This window comes from Cynocephalus volans, chromosome 13, assembly GCF_027409185.1.
Source record: "Cynocephalus volans isolate mCynVol1 chromosome 13, mCynVol1.pri, whole genome shotgun sequence".
NCBI lineage: Eukaryota > Metazoa > Chordata > Mammalia > Dermoptera > Cynocephalidae > Cynocephalus > Cynocephalus volans.
This window is the reverse complement of record NC_084472.1, coordinates 60,362,617-60,377,595: the sequence shown is the minus strand read 5'-3', so window position 1 is coordinate 60,377,595 and position 14,979 is coordinate 60,362,617.

Here is a 14,979-nt window from a genome sequence, read left to right as displayed (position 1 = left end):
CTAAGGGAATTTATCAACACTAGACCTGACTTAGAAGAAATGCTAAAGGGAGTTCTTCAATCCGAAAGAAAATGATGGTGAGGAACATCAAGAAAACATTTGCAGGTACATAGCTCATTAGTAAAGTAAGTTCACAGACAACCTCAGAAGACTCCACTGTCATAGGGTGGTGAATAAACTGCTTCATTCTTAGTATGAAGACCAAAAGACAAACCTAACTAGACACCAACATGTACAACAATCATGTAAGAGATAGGCAATATTAAACAATGTAACTTGAAACAACAAATTGTCAAAAAGTGGGGAGGAATGATGCCAAAGAATAGGATTAGCTTCATTTTCTAATTTTTCCTTACATATCAAATTTAAGTTGTTACTTGTCTTGCAATAATTTGCTACAACTATAACATGTTTTTTTAAGCCTCATGGTAACCATAACACAAAAACTTAGAGAAGACATACTAAAAATAAATAGTGAGAAATCAAAATGTAAAGCTAGAGAAATCCACTCAACCACAAAGAAAGACATAAGACTGGGGGGAAAAAAAACAGGAGCTATAAAACAACCAGAAAAAAATAGCAAAATGGCAGTAATGAGTCCCTGCATATCAGTAATAACCATAAATGTAAACAGATTAAATGCCCAAACTAAAAGACACAAAGTGGCTGAACAGATTATAAAACAGGAACCAACAATATGGTATCTACAAGAAACTCACTTAGCTAATAAAGACACACACTGACTGCAAGGATGGAAAAAGATATTTCATGCAAATGGAAATCAAAAAAGAAAGAAGGAAGACATAAAAATGGCCAAGAGGAACATGAAAAAATGCTCAACATCACTAAACATCAGAGAAATGTAAATCAAAACCACATACTAGGGTGAGATATCTCACCCTAGTTAGACTGGCTATTATCAAAAAGACAGAGAATAATAAATGATGGCAAGGATGTGAAGAAACAGGAACTCTTCTATGCTTTTGGTGGGACTATAAGTTACTGCAGCCATTATGGAAAACAGAATGGAGTTTTCTTAAACAACTGCAGATAGAACTATCATACCATCCGGCAATCCCACTACTTGGTATGTTCCCAAAGGAATGGAAATCATCATGTCAAAGAGATACCTGCACTCCCATGTTTATTGCAGCTCTATTTACATTAGCAAAATTATGGAATCAACCTAAATGTCAATTGATGGACCACTGGATAAGGAAAATGTGATGTACACACACACACACACACACACACACACACACACACACACACGATGGAATACTACTCTGCCATAAAAAAAGAATGAAATTCTGCCATTTGCAGCAACATTGGTGAGCTTGGAGAAAATTATGTTGAGTGAAAAAAGCCCGACACAGAAAGAGAAATACCACATGTCCTCACTCATAAGTGGGAGATAAAAAATAAGAGACAGAGAGAGAGGGAAAGAAAGAGGAAGGAAGGAAGGAAGGAAGGAAGGAAGGAAGGAAGGAAGGAAGGAAGGAAGGAAGGAAGGAAGGAAGGAAGGAAGGAAGGAAGGAAGGAAGGAAGGAAGGAAGGAAGGAAGGAAGGAAGGAAGGAAGGAAGGAAGGACAATTATAGCAATACACTGAACTTTCAGAAGGAGAGAACAGAACTGTGGTTACTGAGGTGTGAAAGGGGGAGGTGGAGGAGAGTTAGTGAGAAATTGGTTAAGGGTCACAAAGAATGATTACACTTTGTAATGATAAATATACTAATTATCCTGGTTTGATCATCACCTATTGTACACAAGTATTGATATCCAACTCTAGATTGACAAATACTTATAATCGATTTATGTTTAAATGAAAAAAAAAACACATAAAAAAAAAGGCTGGTGAGGATATGGAGAAAAAGTAACTCTCCTACACTGTTGATGGGAATTTAAATTGGTGCAGCCATTGTGGAAAGCAGTATGGAGGTTGCTCAGAGAACTGAAAATAGATCTACCCTATGATCCAGCTATCCCACTACTGGTTATATACCCAAAGGAAGTGAAATAATTATATCAGAAAGACACCTGGACTCCCATGTTCAGCACAGTGCTATTCACAGTAACAAAGAGATCGAAAAAACCTAAATGTACATCAACAGGTGAATGGATTTGAAAAACAGTGGTACATATATATACACAATGAAATACTATTCAGCTATTTAAAAAAATGATATCATCTGCAGCTATATGAATAGAACTAGAAACCATGATGTTAAGTGAAGTAAGTCAGGCACAAAAAGACAAATATTGCACAATATCAGTCATATGTGGAATTTTTTTAAAAAGTAGTTGTCATTGAGGTAGAGAGTGGAATAATGGATACCTGTGGCATAGTTTGGGGGGCAGTGGGAGGAGGAGGAGAAGGGGTGGACTAATAGGTACAAAACTATGCCATCTACCCTAAGCGAATCACTGTGCAGCATATGCATGTTTTGAAACAATACACTATACCCACAAATGTGTACAAGTAAATGTTAAAATATCTTGAATTAAAAACAAAAACAAAAACAAAATAAAAACATTCTTGAAAATACACCACATGACACAGCCATTCCACTCTTAGAAAAAATGAACGCATATGTTCATGCAAATCCTTTTCCACAGATGTTCAAAGGAGCTTTATTTAAAATAGTCCCAAACTAGAAATAACTCAAATGTCCACCCACAGGATTATGTAATATACATACAATGAGATAATGCTCAGCAATAAAGGGAAAAAACTGTGAATATACACAACATGAATGAATATTAAAACATTTATACTGAACGAAAGAAGCTGGATAAGAAAGAAAAGATACTATGTGATTCCTTTCACATAAAATTCTAGAAATATAAACTAATCTATAGTGACTGGAATCAGATCAGTGATCACCTGTGGATGGTAGAGAGACACAAAAGGGCAAGAGAGCAAGATTATGACAGTGTACAGAAAAGTTGTGGGTGGTGATACGTATGCTCATTTTCATTGCAATGGTGCTAGATTCACACATGCACATGTGTATGTGAAAATATATCATAGTAAACACTTTAAATATATGCTGTGTATTATAATTCAAATATACTTCAATAAAGCTGTAAAAATTATAAGCAAATAATTCTTTATATAAGAGATTGCAGACACTACCTATCTGTATTAGAAAAAGATGACTAGTGTGGTCAGAAGGGAAGAAGCTGTTTGAATCCAAATCATTGTAAACATAGCTCAGAATGTAAGAACCTGGAAATCTTTGGGTCTGTAGAGTTACAGAAAGAAATCTGCTCTTAAAAACCACATTTTACATTTTTTTAAATGTTGCCTTTATGACTGAGAAAGTAAAAATAAGTTTTTTTATAAATAAATCATATTATACAAGTTGAAAGTTTTTGCAGGAAAAAGAATTAGCAATAACTGCAAAGTTAATAAGAGAGAATTAGATCAAAGTTGTGTTTCTGTTCTTTGGTATGGCAGATTGTACAACCCAGCAATGTGATGAAGAGTGAGATATGCCTAGAAAGTTGAAATGTCCAATGGCAACACTCACAAATACCTATTCACTTTGGTTGTGTTGAGCTATTGTATTAAATGTGTAATTGCTAAAATTGCCAGTGCCGTTCATTTCACAGCTTTGGTCACAGTGAGTTCGGTTTCTCTGATCAGGTTGAAAGGCCTAGAACCCAGTTCTATGAAAGACTTGTAAAAAATCCATTATTGCTCTCAGGAACAATTTGTGGTATATTGAACAATGGGGGGAAAACAGAGGAAAATTCTAACATTAGATTGTTTGATTACCACTTAAAATTATTTTAAATGTATCTGTGAGGATTATAACCTATAAAGCTAATTAATAGTATACATTTATTAGTTGAAAGACATGGATGCTCTTCAGGAGATTATAACATCTGTGCTAAACCATTTGGGGGATTAAAAATTGTCTTGAATCCAAAAAGCTGAATTAAATAGAGATATGTAAATAGAGTTTGTAAATCAACCTAATTTGGATGAAATGAAATGGTACAATCACATGTTATTTTAAGACAGAGACTGGAGAGTTGAAAATTAAACTCCCAGACAGAATACATTCATTTAATAGCAATTTTTTTTTTTTTTTTTTGGTGACCGGTAAGGGGATCGCAACCCTTGGCTTGGTGTCATCCGCACCGCACTCAGCCAGTGAACGCACCGGCCATCCCTATATAGGATCCGAATGCGTGGCAGGAGTGCCGCTGCACTCCCAGTGCCGTACTCTCCCGAGTGAGCCTTGGCGTCTGCCCTAATAGCAATTTTAATTGGACTGTTGAGCTGAAAATAACCCATTATGCTTGGCCATGTTAAGCTCAAGTTAGATATGATGTTATTTTTTTAATAGTCCCATACTATTGACTGCACTTTCTTTAATTCTGTTTTAGGTAAAGGCTCAAACAAGGATACACAGTTCATTAAAATGCTATAGCAAAATAAAAAGAAAAAGTATAGCATGCAAGCTTTCTAAGTGTAGGTAGAATTAAATGGGAAATATTTCAAAGATTACCAAAGGGAAGGTAATATTTTGCTTCATGAAATATTAATAACATTTTTCTAAGAAATTATGGTGCTTGAGACTTTAAAATATTTATATCGCAGAATAGAGAAAGTCAGCTTTTCAGCACCCCAAACAACAACAACAAAAAGTTATCGTCATCTTCATTAAAAAAGAGGGAGTCCATCCCCTTGAGATGAACTGTGACAACGTGAATCCATGGACTATAACTGCCGACCAGCCTCTCCTGTTTGCACTTCCTAAGACAGACCTCTGAAACAAAAACACCTTCAGTTTTGTTCATTAGTTATTAGTATTATTCTGGGTGTATTTTTTTAATTGCACAAAAAAGTCAAGGTAACTCCAAGTTTTTTGTGTAATTTTAAAAAGTTTATCTCAACATTGTAAATCTTTCCTGCATACCTTGTGAAATAATAAATTAAATAACCAAAAAGTGGCAAAGAAAGAGGGCCCACCTGATCTTTGCCCAGTTAATCCCTTTGACATATATTTTTCAAGTGAATAAACTTCAGAGGAAAAAAAGCAGAGTCTTTTATAATACCAGATCTACTTGCGTAGCACTCTGAGCTGAGGAATATCCAATGGCCAATGTGGGGTTGTATTCAAAATTTTCAATAATGCTTTTAAATTTGAATTCAGATTAGTAGACCTTTTAACTTCTAAGATTTCTTTCTCAATTAGTTCAGATCAACAATGAAATTAACCCTCTTTTTCATATGACAATGCTCTTTCTTCCTGGTGCTCTGATGGTATTGATCCCAAACACTCTTTCCAGGTTGTGTCATAGTCACAAACCATAGAAGTAATATGATCCATCATTTCTCTTCTATATATACACTACACTTAAGCCAGTGTGAATTCATGTTATGCATATGAGAAATTTCATCCAAGAGTGAAAAAATATAAACCCAAGTTTACAAATGTGATTGCTTTTGTTCTTCTACATTGTGTGGAATCAATAGGGTATGATATTCAATAGTGCCTTTAGAAGAATAATCTTGCCAGTACCTAGTTCATTTCTGCAGGTTTGCAAGTTTCTCTGGAGTAGGAATTTTTGTTTCCATTCTGGCTATGAGATATGCCACTTTGAATTGTTTCTACCTTTGTAATTTTGTCCATTTTCTGCCTTTTGATGTTAAATTAATTAATTCCATGTAGAATGGTTTACTATGATGTATCTGGAGAAAAAAAAAGCCATTGATTTATCCAAGAGATTAACGTATTCTATAAATTCTGTTAAGCATTGATGGCTCATGTTATTTTTCAATAGAGGTTCATATTGTACACCTCTGTGGAAACTAGAGCTTTATAAATTGCAAGGCCAATAAAAATGCAATTTTTGCTATTCATAGAACTTCCTACTTATTCTTTACTTTTTAAAAATTAAATTAAATTTTGCTTCTCAAAATGCATTGTACTTGATTTTCATGCCCCTTTACCCATTCCTCTCCACCCCTTCCCCTACCCCCAATATCATATCCATGCACTTGTCTTAAATACTTCAAGGAATTTTTGTGGTTATTTTGTCTTCTTCTCCTCACCCTTTATTTGTTTGTGAGTTTATTTATTAATTTTTAGCTCCCACAGATAAGTGAGAACATGTGGTATTTCTCTTTCTGTGCCTGACTCGTTTCAGTTAATATAATTTTCTCTAAGTTCATACATATTGTCGAGAATGGTAGTATTTCATTCTTTTTTATAGCAGAATAGTATTCCATTGTGTAGATGTACCATAGTTTCCTTATCCACTTGTCAGATGATGGACATTTGGGCAGGTTCCAGCTCTTGGCTATTGTATATAGACCTGCAATAAACATTGGAGTACAGGTATCCCTTCAGCATGATGATTTCCATTCCTCTGGGTATATTCCCAGCAGTAGAATCGCTGGGTGATATGGTAGATCTATCTGTAATTGTTTGAGGAACCTCCATATCATTTTTCATAAAGGATGCACCATTTTGCAGCTCCACCAACAGTGGATGAGAGTTCCTTTTTCTCTGCAACCTCTCCAGCACTTATCGTTCTCAGACTTTTGGATGTTAGCAATCCTAACTGGAGTGAGATGGTATCTCAGTGTGGTTTTGATTTGCATTTCCCAGATGTTGAGTGATATTGAGCACTTTTTCATGTGTCTGTTGGACATTTGTCCATCTTCCTTTGAAAAATGGCTGTTCAGCTCCTTTGCCTATTTTTTAATTGGGTTATTTGTGGGTTTTTTTTTTTTTTTTTTTTTTTGCTATAAAGTTGATTGAGATCCTTGTATATTCTGGATATTAATCCTTTGTCAGTGTATATTTTGCAAAAACTTTCTTCTACTCTGTTGGCTGTCTTTTTACTCTGTTAATTGTTTCTTTTGCGGTGCAGAAGCTTTTTAGTTTGATGTAACCCCATTTTTTTATTTTACCTTTAGTTGCCTGTGCTTTTGGGGTACTATTCATGAATTCTGTACCCACTCCTACTTCCTGGAGTGTTTCCCCTATGTTTTCTTTAAGGAGTTTTATTGTTTAAGGATATATATTTAATTCTTTTTTCCATTTTGAGTTGATTTTATATATGATGAAAGATACAGGTCTAGTTTCATTCTCCTACATATGAGAATCCAGTTTTCCCAGCACTACTTGTTGAAAAGGCAGTCTCTTCCCCAGTATGTAGCTTTGCTGCCTTTGTCAAAAATCAGATGGATGTAGGTGCGTGAATTGATTACTGGGTTCTCTATTCTATTCCATTGGTCTGTGTGTTTATTTTTATGCCAGTACCATGCTGTTTTGGTTATTATAGCTTTGTAATATAGTTTAAAGTCAGGTACTGTTATGCCTCCAGCTTTCTTCTTTTTTTTTTTGCTCAGGATTGCTTCAGCTATGTGTGGTCATTTGTTGTTCCATATATATGTCTGGATAGCTTTTTCCATCTCAGAGAAAAATGTCATAGGAATTTTCATGGGGATTGCATTGAATCTGTAGATAACTTTGGGTAATCTGGACATTTATACAACGTTAATTCTTCCAATCCAAGAGCATGGGATATCTTTTCATCTTCTTGTGTCCTCTTTAATTTCTCTCAACAGTGGTTTGTAGTTTTCTTCATAGAGATTTTTCACATCCTTGGTCAGCTTTATTCCTAAGTATTTTATTTTTTCGATGGCTATTAGAAATGGGCTAGCTTTCTTGGTTTCTTTTTCTGCATGTTCACTGGTGGAGTATAGAAGTGCTACTGATTTTTGTGTGTTGATTTTATATCCTGCAACTTTGCTGGAATCATTTATCAACTCTAGGAGTTTTTTTTTTTCATAGAAGCTTTAGGCTGTTCAATGTATAGGATCATATCATCTACAGAAAGGGACAGCTTGACTTCTTCCTTTCCAATCTGTATTCTCTTTATTTCCTTCTCTTCTCTGATTGCTCTAGCTAGTACTTCCAACACTATGTTGAATAGGAGTGGTGAAAGTGGCCTAGTTCCTCTTTTCAAGGGAAAAGTTTTCAGCTTTTCTGCGTTCAGGATGATATTGGCAGTGGGCTTATAGTATATGGCTTTAATTATGTTGAGATACTTTCCATCTATGCCTAACTTGTAGAAAGTCTTTATCATGAAATGATGTTGAATTTTGTCAAGTGCTTTTTCAGCATCAATAGATATGATCAAGTGGTTTTCATTTGCTTTTATTAATGTGGTGTATCATGTTTATTGATTTTCATATGTTGAACCAAGCTTGCATCCTGGGGATGAATCCCACTTGATCATGGTGTATAATTTTCTGTATGTGTTGCTGTATTCTGTTAGCTAGTATTTTATTGTGGATTTTTGCATGTATATTTATCAAGATATTGGCCTGTCGGTTTCTATTTTTGATGCATCTTTGTCTGGTTTTGGTATCACGGTGATGTTTGCCTCATAGAATGAGTTTGGAAGAATGGCCCCTATTTCAATCTTTTGGAACAGTTTGTAGAGAATTGGTATCATTTCCTTTGAAAATTTGGTAGAACTCAGCAGTGAACCTGTCTGGTCCTGGGCTTTTCATTGTTGGGAGACTTCTGATAACAGCTACAATCTCTTTTATTGTTATTGGTCTGTTCCGATATTCTATATCTTCTTGGCTCAGTTTTGGTAATTTGTATGCATCCAGAAATTTATCCATTTCATCCAGATTTTCAAATTCCTTGACATACAGTTGTTTATAGTAGTCTCTAATGACTCCTTCTATTTCTGAGGTGAACCAGACCAAACATCCATCATCAGATGAGTGGATATGGAAAATATGGTATATCTACACAATGGAATACTACTCTGCTATAAAAAAGAATGAAATACTGCCGTTTGCAACAACATGGATGGACCTAGAGCTAAGTGAGACAAGTCAGGCTCAGTAAGAGAAATATCACATGTTCTCACTTATTTGTGGGAGCTAAAAATAAATAAATAAATACACAAATAACCTGGGGGTGGAGAAGACATAACAATTATAATTCCTTGAATTTGATAGGACAGGCGAACAGAAAGGAGGTTGTAGGGAGGGAAGGGCAACAGGGAGGAGGGAGGAATGTTTCAGTAATGGGCCATGATAATCAACCACATTGCATATTAACAAAATAAAATAAAATTTAAAAAACAAATAGCCAAGTTATGCAACCAACTGAAATGTCCATCAACAGACAATTGGATAAGCAAAATGTGGTGTATATACACAATGGAATACTACTCACGAAAAAATAAAATTTTTCCATTCACAGCAGTACAAATGAGTTTGGAGAAAATTATGTTAATTGAAACAAGCCAGACACAGAAACAGGAATACCACATCTCCTCATTTATAAGTGGAAGCTTATTAATAATTAAGTAAATAGAAAGAAAGAAAGAAAGAAAGATGAAAGAAAGAAAGAAAGAAAGAAAGAAAGAAAGAAAGAAAGAAAGAAAGAAAGAAAGAAAGAAAGAAAGAAAGAAAGAAAGAAAGAAAGAAAGAAAGAAAGAAACAACAATCACAATGATACATTGAACTTTCAAAAGGAGAGAATAGGACTGTATAGGACTGTGGTTACCATAGGTGGGAAAGGGGGAGGTAGAAGGGTCTTAGTGAGAAATTGGTTATGGACACAAAGAATGATTAGGGTTTGTAATGATGAATATGATAATTATCCTGATTTGATTATCACACATTGTACACAGTTATTCATATTCAACTGTGTACCTCACAAATAGCTATAATCAATTATTTTTCAATAAAAAACTTAAAATTGAATAGCCTATCTTCATGGCTTATTTGCCAACATGATTAATTCTGGTAGTCATCTGGGACAGTCTTTGTGGCCTAGATTATGGTTTGCATACCTGAGTGGCTTACATTATTTAAGTATGAAGCCGCTCATGAATGAAAGCACTCCTTCCACCTGCCAAGCATTAATACCATGGTAATGTGGCAATTATAAGGGTGAGAAACACATCCTTCCCTACTTAATTTTTAAAATTTCTATCAGAGAGGGAAAGAGTGAAAGCATACCAGATCCTATGACAGTGTTGTCCAATAACTCTACACTCACTACTACCCAAGAAAAGCCCCCTTAAAAACAGAATATCTTATTTCTGTGGACACATTATTTTGAATGTGTTCACTTAACTCAGATGTTTTTAAGGATTATTGTGAGATCTCAAAGGGAAGCCCCAATGTGAAAACCTATATTAGTACTCATCACTATCCTACTGCTCCTGTTCTAATGTTATAAATTTTTGAGATATTTATTTAATGCCTTTTATGGTTAAATATTTGTTGTTGTATTGCTAGAGATTTGTAAAACATCTGTGTTCACAGTTTCTAGGAAAAGCAGAGAAGTCTAGGTCTGTTGAATAAAAATTCTTTGTGAAATCTATACAATGAAACTTCTAAGAGAAATAAGTTCTCTTAGGGATTTTATTGACTCTGGCATTCTAAATAACTACAACTTCTTGAAAAAAGTAAAACATTATGTGATAAAGTAAGCTTTTGGGGAGAGCAATAATCTAAGTCATCCAAATCTAGCTATTTCAGAAGCAAAGCGTTAAGACAAAGAATGGTGCCTAAGAACTCCTAGAAGCTTCCGAGGAATAGCAGAGATCCACTCAGGAGAAATAAGTTTCTGTTAAAATACGGCAAGCCACTTAACTGTACTGATTCATTACTCTCTTTGGAGATGCGTTCGATAGGAAGCATTAGTGATGGAGTTCTTCTGACATTAAAAAATGCTATTCAGTGGTTTCTTTTTGCTTCTCAAAGAATTTTGCCTTGCTTTACAGGCAATACCCACAGAGAAATGAACGTCGCTCTGTGTGATATTACATTGCATGTTACATTCAAGGCTAGTGTACAGATTTGTGAATTGTGTGAAAATTTAAAACAGTCTCTTTTTCCAAGAACAAATACAAGTTTGAACCGTATCTGTCTGTTTCTGCTCTTCCTTGCCTATGTCCCAGCCAAGGCTTGAGATAATGGCATAGGTATTAAGAAGACATTATTTCAAACTTCTCACTATTTATTCATTCATTTTTTGTATGCCTAGAGTAAATATGGATTAATTAGATAAATAGGTGGAAATACGGGAATAAAAATATTTAATAACCCCAAACCATTCGAGAGTATGTGAACTGGGGGTATTGTCTACAAGGGAAAAAATATTTTCTACACTATACAAAATCACTTTTCTGAAAAACAATTAGATTAAAAAATAGGAAATATCATCTCAAAAAAGAAGTAAAAGCCAACTTAAGAAGTTGTTTCAAATATTTAATACTGAGATTTAGTTTTATTTTTCTATCCTCCAGATATTGAAAGAATCAATGTATTATTTTACTTATTCAAATTATGCAAAACACTGGATTTAGGAAGTTTTTTAATGTTTTAAACACCATCAGGATTACTACTGAATAAGAAGCTAGATGTCAAATATTCACTCCTTATGTATGTGTGTACTATGTATATGTGTATATATGTATGTACTTATGTATGTATATATGTACGCATCTTGCCATTATACTCAAGTTGGATTCCAAGAGTTAGTACTGACTCAGGTAGCTTGTGTTCTGTTTATAAGTTGTTAAAGACTTAAAGACAATCCTTGGAAAATTCACTTCACATTACCATAACTTAGTGATCAAATACGGGTATTGATATTAGTTTTATTTCTTTATCAATATTTGATATTGATACCTGCATATTTGCTTCCCCTCACATGTTATGAAATTAGAATAGCAATCAATGAAATATTTTACACCGGGAAAGTTTATTTTCTCTTCACAGTTTGCTATGATAATTGAATTACTTTTAGTTCAGGAAAAATAAAACAAACTTACACTCCATTTTACTGAAACTGGTCACATGAGTGTAACAGGCTTTATGTGAACAAAATCTGTTAAAAAGTCCCTGAAGATATCTTACACTTTTTACTCCTAGAAAAGTGATTTAATCTAATGACAACCATGAAATTCACTTAATTTTATTAGTATTTTTGAATCTTTAGAGACAAACTTTTATACCACATTGAAAAAAACCTTACATAAATACTTACTTTTCTGGGTGCTTTCCTAATTTAATACAGAAGAAATTCCTCTATTGTTTTGCAAGTTTGTTTTGAAGCCGTGGTTATGGCTCACTTTTTAAGACTTCTGTTCTGTATAGAGCACATGTTGTTTCAAGTAGTATAATCAATGCTTTTGTGTGGAGCAACAGGATATAATTCAGGAGTTCATAAAATAAAGTTATTTGAAGATATATTAATATTTCTCTTTGAGTATTTCTGCAAATATTCTTAGTCTTGAACCTTAAATTTCAAAATGTCTCTGTACTTTTCCAACTCTACACTTAACGCCAACATAAAAAAGTAAATGTTTTATTTTTTTTAATTCCACATCATTTGTGAGCAACAGAAAGACATTATGAATAATGTGTTTGTATAGCCACAGTGTCATGCGTCTAGAGAGTATGTGCCAAAACCCTGTACAGCTTAGAAATATGTTGTGTTATATTGACAATTTCCTGTACTCATTTGAGAACTGTTAACTTAGATTTATTAAATTGAGTGAACTTTGAAAAATGTAAAATTGAACACAGGAGACTAAAATATAAATCATATTCTGCAAGCAAATAAATCTAGCTTTTAAAATAAGCGTATAATGCACAGGCGGATGAAAAGAGACAATTTAGAGGGCAATTTCTAGCAGTTCCTCAGCATTTTACAAGGCTGTCTGCCCCCTTAGCAACTCAAAATATATGATTATTCACATGATTCATGATTTCTTTTTGCTCTGTCTTGTGCTCTTTACCTTTTATATGGAATTTTCTCACTCCAGTCTCGGTGAAAAGCTAAGTTAATTTGAAATAAGTTTCATATTCACGCTATGAAATGTGTTAAAGAGGAACTGAGTTTGATGCATGATGCAAATTCTATTCTGAAACAGTGTTTGCGTGAGTGTAATAGTATAAACATATCAGATAATCACGTAGAAGAAATCCACATCCACCTGAAAAATCCTAACAAACATTGTGAAGAGAATAGTTCAGAAGTCACTCTATTCTTTCAGAGTGGAAAACCGAGTGTTTCAGATTAGGGCTGTATTCATCAAATATACTTCTATTCTGGACAAAATATTTTAAACTTATTTGTCCATGCAAATGATTTAGCTCTCTGATAATCACCATGTAATAACGTTTAACTATCTAGATATTGTACAAAAGGTGAACACATAGTATGTATACTGAGTATTTTTCTCATTTTTTTAATCAAAATAATTTTACTAGACAAGAAATGATTACCTTCATTTAACAGAAAAACCCAAAGTGGTTATGGACTACACCATATACTCTTTCTGAGCACACACACATGTAAAACAATGAACACATGTGAGGAGCAGAATGTTGAAAAGTATGAACTTTTGATTCAGCGGCTTTATAGATACTCTATGAATCTCTGTGAGAGAATTGACGCCTCTATTTCAGTTTATAAAGAATTTTTAAATGTATTGTTTGCATGGATTCTAAATTGCACTACCAAAATTCTAACTAGTGAGTGGTCTTCAAGAGTTCTAGCTTTAAAAACTGCTTTAATTTAGAATAATGAAAGAAAAAAATAATAAATTAAAGATACAAATTATCCTCTTTCCTAAGCCTTATGACCAGTAAATCTGTATTTTCATTATATAATTTATTACCAGGTTAAAAAATCTGAAGTTAGTTTAACATGTTGTACTCAGTACATGATAAACTTCTTGAAGAAAGAGAAAATGTCTTTTCTTGTATCTTCTTTCACTTGGTAAAAATGAAGACATTTATGAGTTGCATGGAGCATACAACTGAAATCTAGAAAAATAAGAGGTGAGGATATTAACCTAATTTTTATAAACATTCTGAGTGATCTGTTAAAGATCCATTCAATTCTAAATATCGTAGCAATGAATCCCAGATCTAGCATAAATATCATGATGTGAAAATAATAAAACAAAACAAAAACTATGGGCTAGTCTTAATAATACTCTAGAGATAGTTAACAATGTGATTGTATTATATATTCTGAAATTTCTAATCTATGTTAAGCAAGAATAGCTATATGCTGTGTATAAAAGATGCACACTAAATATAAAAACAGATAGGGGTTGAAATTAATAATATGGGTAAGGATACATCATGCAAACTTTCTGCTTGCAAGGCTTGTTCAGTTAAACTAATACAGTATCAACAAATTCAGACTTCAAAGCAATAAATCTTACCTGAGATAAAGAGATACTTCATAATGATAAAAACATCAATTCATCAAGAACATATAACATCAAACATGTATATTGATTAGAACTTTAGAATATATAAAATAAAACTGAAGAGTCTGTAGTTAGCAAGAGACAAATCCACAACAATAGATGAAGATTTTAACAATTAAAAAATCAGTAGTAAATGTAAACAACAATATAAACCAAAACAACCTAAATAATACCTGTAGATTACACATAACAACATTATTTTTTTCAGGTTTACATTTAATGTCCACCAAGACAGAGGATGTATTTGGTCACAAAACAAAGCTCAATGTATTTCAAAATAGTGATATCTTAAAGAGTGTGCTCTCTGACCACAATAATATTAAATGAGAATTTTTTAAAAAAGATATCCAGAAAAGCTCCATATAACTGAAAATAATACTAAATAAATTATGGATTTAGAAAAATCAAAAAAGAAGCTAGAAAATATTTTAAGGTGAATGATAATAAAACAACATTTTGAAATTTATTGTGGGCAGTTAGAGCAGTTTCAAGAGAGAAACTAATTGCTTAAGTGTTTATGTTAAATATAACCTTTATAATCTTTCTTTTGACCCCTTCCGAAGCATCTTTTAGGAAACCACTGATGTTTTTTTCACTACAGATTAGTTTACAATTTCAAGAGTTTTACATAAAAATTCACATTCATTTCACAAATTGAAATCAAAGATTTATTGTGGTTC